Genomic DNA, 9,914 nt, shown 5'->3' with positions numbered 1-9,914 from the left:
GGCGGCAGGGGGACAGGAACGGAGGAGGAGAAAGCGCTGCTTTCTCCTTCTCCGTTCCTCTCCCGCAGCCGCCGACAGGAAGCAGACATCCCAGGGTTCGGAGAAGCGCTTGCGCAGCGCTTCTCCGAACCCTGGGACCCGTCCTTGCTGTCGGCGGCAGGGGGACAGGAACGGAGGAGGAGAAAGCGGCGCTTTCTCCTCCTTCCTTCCTCTCCCCCAGCCGCCGACAGGAAGGACGCGCGCACTCTCCCCCCCCCCGCCTCCTCCAACCGCCGCTCCTCACGGCCAGGGAGGGTTGTGAGGAGGCCTTCGCCGGCCTCCACCCCGGCGGGAGCGGCGGTTGGAGGAGGCAGAGTGGGGGGAGAGTGCGCGCGCGCAGTCTCTGCTGTCCAATCCCTGTATCCCTGGGGCACATGCGCAGTGACCCAGGGACACACGGGACATCTGGACGCAGGGACAACATGGACATTATTATATAGGATGTTTACAGCTTTGAAGTTCCTCTTCCAGGAGGAACAAAAAGCCCCTTAAAACATAATTTTGATCCAAGTTTCCTGTTTTCTAACCCAGCCCCATTATTCTGGAGTGACGCTGACCGTCTGGTACCGAAAGATGCTGCTCTCAACCCCTTGTGAGAGAGGAGGGCTATCCACATACCAGCACAAATACTCCAAATCTTTTGCATTCCATCCAGACAAGAGGTGACCTGTCTGCTTCTTTGCAGGAAACTTGATGGAAAGGAAATATGTCAAGAGAGTGGATGACATCTCCCTCTACCTCCGCTCCCCTCTATTGCATGTGTTCTCATTTTTTTTATGCAAAAGCAAAGGCATGCTGATTTCTTCCTCTCCAGCCTTCAGCCTTCTGCAGCAGAAGCAGATCTTCCTCAGAGCACCATCCCAGCAGAAATGTTTCTTAGCAAATTCTGACCACAGCATATAACTGTCGATAAATAGAACTGGATGGGAAACCTGGAGCTTCTCTCTCTGGCACACACACACACACACGTGTCTTTGCCTTGTTATCCCTTAAACATTGAACAAATTGACATGTGCCGGAGTGGAAGGGGAGAAATTCACCAACTATCTCCAGCATTTTTAATGAGGCTATCCCAAATGGTGCCACTGCAGGTAAGTTGTCACTTTGGGTTTACCCTACTGTCTTCTCTGGCTGAGTCTGAAGCTAAAATCGCTTGCGGCAAATGTTGAATCATGCTGCAATCCTGGACAAGAGAATCTCTCTCTTTCTCCCTCTCTTTCCCCCTTCCCCCTCTGTTCCTGCTAAGAGTTGCTGTATGCTCCTCCTAGCATGGCTTGCGCCATTGCAAATATAGAGCTCCCTTCAGCTCTCATCCCATTGCTCACATCCTCATGCAATCCAGCTCATGCCTTCCCACTGCAAAATCTCTGGCAAAAAGTTCTCCTCCTCTTGCTCTCACCTTCCAAATCGGTGCCCTTCTCATATATGCAGGAAAGGCAGCCTGATTTTTGCCCTACAGATTTTATAAACGAGAGCATGCTGTTCGCAGCACGAGGGGTGCCCTGCTCCACAAGACACATACAGAATCAAGGCTGGCAGAGCTATTACAGCTACATGACTCATAAAGTAATAGAACGGTAGAGTTGGAAGGGAACCCAAGGGTCATGTAGTCCAACCCCTGCAGTGCAGAAATCACAGCTAAAGGATCCCTGACAGATGGCCATCCAATCTCTGCTTAAAAACCTCCCGTGAAGGAGACTTTACCACTTTCTGAGGGAGCCTGTTCCACTGTCAAACAGCTCTTAATACCAGAAAGTTCTTTGCAATGTTTAGTCATAATCTCCTTTCTTGCAATTTGCATCAATCGGTTTGGGTCCTTCCTCCATGGACCAGTAGAAAACAAGCTTGCTCCATCTTCCATCAGGTATTTGAAGATGGATATCCTATCACCTCTCAGTCTTCTCTTCTGCAGGCTAAACATTCTCAACTCCCTCAACTCTTCCTTATAAGGCTTGGTTTCCAGACCCTTGATCATCTTGGTAATCATCCTCCGCACATGGTCTAGCTTGACAATATCTTTCTTGAGCTTTGGTGCCTAGAACTGGACACAGTACTCCAGGTGGGGTCTGACCAGAATGGAGCGGTACCATCGCTTCCCTTGATGCAGCCTCATTGCTACTCAAACTGATTTATCTAATTTATGGAAAGGGAGGCACGTCTTCTTCTTCTTCTTCTTCTTCTTCTTCTTCTTCTTCTTCTTCTTCTTCTTCTTCTTCTTCGACACTCCAGATTGCTCCAGTCCAGGAGAATGTTCCTCTCCTGGACCAGGTAACCAAGCTGGAGTTTGGGGTTTCAGGACTCCATACCTATATTCCAGTTACCTTGGTATGATTAGGCACCCAGCTCCCTCGCCAGCCTGGTTTTAATTACTTACTTTTATTCCTTTCCGTAAGTTGTCGTATGTTATGACCCAACACTGCTCAAGCATCAAATTGAAGGACGACTCACATTAAGGATAAAGGTTTATAATAATTTAAGTATTCATAGGATGCAGAACAATAAGATGTAGGGGAATGCAATTTGCATAATAAATATCAATATCACAACCACTAAAGCAAACCATGACAAATTATCTGCCGCTAAATGACCAAGAGATTACAGAATGCAAATTGCAGAGGCCTGAACGCCAGGAGGACACTCCACAAAGGCCTCAGAGCATCCTGCACCTTTCACGTGGGGAGGAGCCATTGCCGGAAGAGTCAAGGGATGCCTCAACTCCGCCTGCTGGGCCCCCTCTTTTGTTCAGAGGGGAAGCCAAGCCCCTTCTGTGTTTGCCACTGCACATTTCATCATCACAATATCGAAGCGGGGTTTGCTTGACAGTGATTGAAAGCTGCTGAATAATCTGCCAGGGCTCCAGTCTCCCTGCAACTGGAACGAGCAGCTTTGCTAATAAGGGGAGGGAAGGTCTCATGAAGGTTGACCTGAGCTATTACAGAGAGTTTTGTTAACAGTCTACAGTTGGGCTTGCACAACGCTATTTTTGCCTCCTTCCTGCTACGAGGAGGCTGTTTGAAGGCATCTTATGATGGCGCCTGCATTAAGATCTTTTTGGCGCTCTGCAAAGGCCATTTTCTTCTCCCAGACCCTTTTAGAACACCGCCCTAGTGTATTTTAGTCCTCAGAACAAATTATTTTTAGCTGGATTTTAAATGCGGCTTCAGAATGGTTTTTTTTTTGCTAGGGTTTTTTTTTAATATAAAAAAGTCTGGATAGTTGTACTGATGCTAACTTTTTCATTCTTATAATTTTTATTGTTTGGAATTTTTGTGTGAATTGCCCAGGGGACGTTGTTAATAAATGGTCAAGAAATGTCTAAATAAATAAATTAGTATGAACACACAGAGAGGGAGAGAGCACGCTTTGGGGCAAATGGTAGTTTAGCAGCAGTGCCAGCCTGGTGACAGAGCAGAATGATAGCCTAGTGTTGAATGGGAGTGTGACCATCACCCAGTAGCAAGCAGGGGAGCAGTGTTGGGTGTGTTTGGTTGGCCCCCCGGCACAACCTACTGTCTGAGTTAAGTGGCGCAGTTCACCTAATGGAAGGATTGGCCTCCCTCTTCTGAATGGGATAGCCTTCATTCAGAGGTATGCATGTGACGTCAGGAGGAGGGCATAACTCTGCAGCACAGCCCTTAGTGTGATTTAATCCCAGGAACACCCACCGCGACCATCAACAGGATAACAGGCAGCACAAAGAGGCAAAATGACTGGTGGACCAACAGTGCTCTGACCCAGAAGAACATGTCTCCAAGCTCCACCTTGTGGCTCATGCCAATGGCCCATCTAGTCTAGCACCCTGTTCTTACAATGGCCAACCAAATCCTTGTGGGAAACCCGCAAGCAGGATTTGAGCACAAGAGGACTCTACCTGGTGTTGTTTCCTGTCACTAGCAGCATGGGCGTACCCAGGATCAAAACTAGGGGGGGAAGGGGAGGGGCCAAGGCACAGAAGGGGAGGGGCCACAAAGTGGGCGGGAACGGCGAACTCGCGCTCCGCCGGGCTGTGCCCCTCCCTAGAAGCAGGGCTGGTGGGCGGAGGCGGAGCCCAGCCCAGCGGAGCGCGAGTTCGGCGTTCCTGCCCACCGCGCCGCGCTCCCTGGTTCCCCGCCGCGCTTGGCCTTGCCTGAGGGCGCGCCGGGGAGCTGGAGGGAGGGTGCGGCGCGGCGCGGCGGGAATGGCGAACTCGCGCTCCGCCGGGCTGTGCTCCGCCTCTGCCCACCAGCCCTGCTTCTAGAGTAGGGCAGCTGCCCTAACTTGCCCCATGGTGGGTACGCCCTTGACTAGCAGGCAGAAGCATTACTGCTTCTGAATGTGGAGGCAGAGCACAGCCACCATGGCTAGCATCCATGGGTAGCCTTCTCCTCCATGAATTTGTCTAATCCTTTTAAAGCCATCCAGGTGGCTAGCCATCACTGTCTCTTGTGGGAGCGACTTCCAGAGTTTAACTATGCAATGCATGAAGAAAATGTTGCTGTGCACACCCCTCGAAGACTTGTGGGGTTTGCTTTCTTGCTGTGTATTTATTTATTTTGCCAGAGCCTGTGCAATCTCTCTCCCCCCCCCCTGCTTCTCTGGTGCATCACATCCACCTTGGAGGTTTTATTGTTAAGCATTTCCATTTGTGCTTTAGATGTTTCGTGCACTCTGGCTTTTCTTAAGGCTTACAGCTTTTCCTGTACGCCTTTTGAATCTGATCCCATTAGGATCCTCTCCCTGAACATGTCATCCCCGTTGGGTGAAAGCTCAGTCTTTGAGGTTTAAGTGGGTTGCCTCTTCTTCTGGGCCTTGGTTTCTATCGTAAAAAAGCTTCCTCCGTAGATGTGGTTTTTCTTGGCACGCAGGAGGTCTCAGTAGGTTCAAAGAGCCTGCCTGGGTCTGTCTTTTCTGCTCCTGTAAGCTGGCCACTAGAGAGCCAAGCTCTACAGATGTCCCTGCCTTTTTGCCCAGTATGTATTAGAAAATGAGCAGCTTTTGCAGCTGCAGACCACCTCTCTGCCTCTGGTCCGGCAAATATCATCTCCAATAACTCAATCCATGTTATCCAGTTCCCTGCAATGCTTCCAGATTCAAAATCCACGGGTGGCACATTTCTTGTATTGTCTTCTTGGTGGCTGGTCCTATACTTTGAAACTCCCTTCCTAGAGTTTTTGCCCTTTGGCAGGTGAATGCTGTTTTATTCTGAAAGGCTTTGGGGGACTGACTTAACTACTTAAGGAAATGGATTTTAATAGTGCTGTGCTGTTTTTACTCTCTATATGTTAATTGAATTGCTTTCAAATTTTTAAAATTCTATTATAGTTTAATTACTTTTTAATTTTATCTTTACATACCTTCCAACATTTCTCAGTTGAAAATAGGGACGTCCCATTCTATTATTATTATTATTATTATTATTATTATTATTATTATTATTCCCCATCCATTTCAGTGTGTTGCCCCAGGCACTCTGGATGACTTCCAACATATATTAAAACATATTAAAACATTAACATTTAAAAAACTTCCCTATACAGGGCCACCTTCAGAGTTCTTCTAAAGGTTGTATAGTTGCTTACCTTCTTGGCTTGGTTTTTTTTCCCCATAACTCCATACCCTCCAACATTTCTCTGATGAAAATAGGGATGTCCTAAGAAAAAGTGGGACATTCCGGGATCAAATCAGAAACCAGGAGGGCTTCTGTAAATCCAGGACTTCCCTTGGAAAATAGGGACACTTGGAGGGTCTGTCTTTATGTTTGTAGCTTTTTGTATTTTATCTGTCAAGTTTTAATTTGTGTAAGCTATCTTGAGTATGGGGGGAAAGGTGGGATATAGATAGATAGGGATAGATAGATAGATAGATAGATAGATAGATAGAGAGAGAGAGAGAGAGAGAGAGAGAGAGATAGCAACAACCAACCAACAACGCCATGTTCTGACAACACATATAGTGCTGTATTGCCTTCTGTTTACACGTGAACTCACTACAAGCAGAGTTAATGGTAAATCAACCTTTATTCTCAATGAGGCCTAGGAGCATGCACAGAGTAGTCACTAACTCCTACAGCCGGGGGCCCTATCTCTGCGTCAAAGGGACCACCTGCCAGATATTTAGTTGATAATGCATACATTAGACCCTGCTCTTGAAAAATGTGTTGCAAAGGTTAGAGCCAAAGAAATCTGGTTTTGGGTGCTGGTCGAAAACAATGTCTAAACACCAACCACATGATGCTTCTGTAGGTCAGCTGGCTGAATCATGGGACATGCTCATCATCCAGCTACCTCCACTGAGTGCGCCATAATAAATTTAAGATAGAAAAATGAGCTAAAGCAAGCAGTGGCAGCTGCCACCTTGCCTGTGGGGGGATTTGAAGATCAGGGTGTTTTGCTCAAAGGCCAGTTCCTCTGATGATGTAGCTCTGTGGCAAAGCAGACCTCACCAATCATGCAGCCCGGCAACATTTTCTGTGTAACTGCAGCTTTCAGCGGAGACATTAGAGGCAGGACATTTCTCTGGCTAGAAAGATTCCTATCGCTGCATACGACATGTGAGAGACGTGCCAAGTTGCCATAGCTACTTAATAAAAAAGAAAGTTATGAGCACAAGGCGCTGCCTGACAGTAACACTTCCCCCCCCCTTCTCAAAATGCCACTAGTGAACATTCCTCAAAACAGGCATTTGCTAATATCTTTATATTTTAATGTAGCTGCCTGCAAGAGCCAGATGGTGTTTTTGCAGTTTATAACTTATAATCAATGTTTGCAAAAAAAAAAAAAACCCTCACGACTTTTTTAAAAACTGAAATGAGGATAAAAGAAGTTTAAGTGCATGTGATGCATGCTTCAGTTCAATCCATTTGTTTGTTTGTTTTACACCATGTTGTCAGCATGCATGGCACTTTGCAGGATATGATTGGCAAGTGTTAGGTCCCTGCCCACAAAGCGCTTACAGTCCTCTCTGCTAGGAGATAGACCATAGAGAAAACAACTGTGGGGGAGCGGGAGCAGAGGGGAGTGGGAGTTAGGAACCAAAGTTTCAGGGTACAAATGTGGGCAAATACAGTTAAGTTACATGTTCTTAAACCTGAATGCATTTTTAAAAAGTATTTATTTGTTCACAATATTGTTATGGGTGTGTGGGGTGCCCTAAATCTCCTAAATTCCTGGGTGCCAAATTCCCACCCACCCCTTAAATTCTTGGGTGGTGTGGTTTATTCAGTGCCCTGAGTATTAAGATGTATTGCCGGATGTTAAGATTTAGCCCGGTAAAAAGACAAGCTAAACCGGTTTTCCCCAGATGGGAATCCCCTAGCAGATAAGTCATTAAGAAACAAAGACAGCAGAGGCTTTGCCATCCACAAATAGGGGAGTGCTAGCAAAAACAATTCCAGAATTGGGGGGGGGAGGGGGGAGTTTCAGAATGACTGTGAGCCTGAAGTAAGCAAACCGGGGGGGGGGGGAGTTACAGGTAGGTAGCCGTGTTGGTCTGACGCAGTCAAAATAAAAATAAAAAAATCCTTCCAGTAGCACCTTAGAGACCAACTAAGTTTGTCATAGGTAGCAATTGGGGGAAAGTGTTGGTTTTGAAAGCTTGACCGGGGTGGGGAGGGGGGGTGAGAGCACAATGTCAGTAGGGAGGAAAAATCCTTTCCAGTCTGGAAGCGGCAAGCAGCAGAGAGATGCAGAGCCAGGGTTGAGGCCCCTTTAAAATCTGAGACTGTTGCATCTATCGGAGATGCAAGAGACCCTCTTGGTGTGTAATGCTGCCATTCCCCTATCACAGATATTAATATTACGCAGCTTGAAGCAATAGGATGAATAAAAATTCGCTCCAGAAAATATGGTTTCCAAGCTTTACTAACAGAACTTGTTCCAAAACAGAACATAAAACTATGTTATGATACATCCAAATAGTTGCATACGATAGTATGTGTTGCAAAATTTGGAGAAGTGTGAATTTAAAAGAATGGCTGTGATTCTGTTCAAGTATATTTTTGGAAAATATGAATAAGCTAAGTTTGCCTTTAAATGAGAACTAAATTGATTTTCTCCCCCCATGCCTACTGTCTTTCTTAGTCCTCTTCCTTGCATTCAGCCGTAAATGTCTCAGACAATCAGAGACCTGTTCTTCCTTCCTTTCCTTTTTTGTTGTTGCTTATGCTGTAAAGAGGCATTTGCACTGACATTGCCATAAAAACAATTTTTTAAAAAATTATTAGGGATTGGTTTGTGAGCAGCAGTGGAAAACGCGAGCAAAACTGAAGGAGTTTAAATGTGCTTTTGAAGAGAAGTCACCAGAGGAGATTTGCTTTATATTTGATTGGACACGTTTGCTTGTGGACAAATTGCTGCAAATACAGCCTTAGCCTAAAGCTCTTCTTTACTTAAAAATGCATGCTTGAACCACAAAGATTAATCAGGGAGGCAATGGGCATGATCCAGAGAACTGAGGAAGTAGCAAAAATTGCATGCATGAAGCAAGGATGCATTGCACGTACTGTAATGAGCAAATGCGTCCATTGGCTTTCACGTATAGCCATGCATACACATGGCAGTTTACTCTGTTTCCACGACTTTCCCCTAACTCTTAATTTTGGCATTGTACTTGAGCTTTCACATGGCTTATAAGCCACTTCAAGAAAACTACCATATGGGAGAGGCACATGTTTCCATCTTTGCTCTGTGGGAACTTAAGCTTGAGCTATAATAATTCTCTTCGCAGATGTACCCAGTTTAAGAAAATAGACATGGTAAGAGAAATAATTACAGTGAATCCATGGCTTCGTTCACATGGCAATTTATCCCTTTTCACAACTTTCCCCTAACTGTTAAGTTCTGCATTCTATTTGAGCTTTCACATGGCACTAAAACCACTTCCGGAACTATAGTGGGATCTGGTGCACATTTATCATTGGTTTCCATGTTTGTAAATATGTTTGTAAATAATGTGGAAATGAGCACTAAACTTGTGCTATATTCCACAATAGTTCTGGAAGTGGCTTTTATGCTCAGCTATAATTTGGAATTTAACAGTTAGGGAAAAGTTGCTGTCACAGGCGCGGTAGCGGCTACTCTAGAGTAAAGACTCCTCACGACGTTGCCTTTTCCTGCTTTTATTCAGTGCAAACTATTTACAGTGCAGAGTCAGTACTATGTACATGTTGTCAGTCTGGGTCAGAACCTCCAAATGGAGATTCCCGCGTTTTCCTTCACCAAAGTAGCCTGGGAACATTGAATCTCCGCCCCCGGCGCTTTTTGCGCAATTCCGGGGTCGGCGGGAGCGGTCTTCTGGTCGCGCTTTCCCTGCTTCCCATTTCCTCTCCTGAGCGGAGCAGTGGCTCTGCTACCCTACCTGAGCTGTGCCTTCTACTTCCTGATTCCCCGCTAGAGACATCCCCCTCCCCACTCGCACTGGCGCTGGGAGATGAACTTGTGCTCAGGATGGGAGGAGGCTGTCTGTAGCTGCTCTCCCTCACAGTTGTGAAAATGGAAATGGAATGCAGCCTGGGTTGCACAATGGCCCTGTTGCCACAGTTTAGGTTTCCATTATTCCTCTCCCAACATTTTCCCGAGCTGCACATTGCAAGGCTCAGGATAGACAAGAGAAAGCACTTTCCCCACACAGAACACAGAAGCCGTGACGGTGACCAACTTGGACGGCTTTAGAAGAGGACGGGACAAATTAATGGAAGATAAGGCTATTGATGCCTACTAGTTGCAATGACATTGATCTCCCTCCATTGTCAGAGGCAATACACCTCTGAGAACCAGTTGTTGGGAACCACAAGTGTGGAGAATGCTATTGTTGCACTCAGGTCCTGCTTTCGGGCTTCCCAGAAGAAGTCTCTCTCTGGGAGAAAAATGCTAGACTAGATTGCCCCCTTTGGATTGATG

Source organism: Zootoca vivipara, chromosome 14, assembly GCF_965207765.1.
Source record: "Zootoca vivipara chromosome 14, rZooViv2.hap1.1, whole genome shotgun sequence".
Classification (NCBI taxonomy): domain Eukaryota; kingdom Metazoa; phylum Chordata; class Lepidosauria; order Squamata; family Lacertidae; genus Zootoca; species Zootoca vivipara.
Note: the sequence above shows the minus strand (reverse complement) of the source record.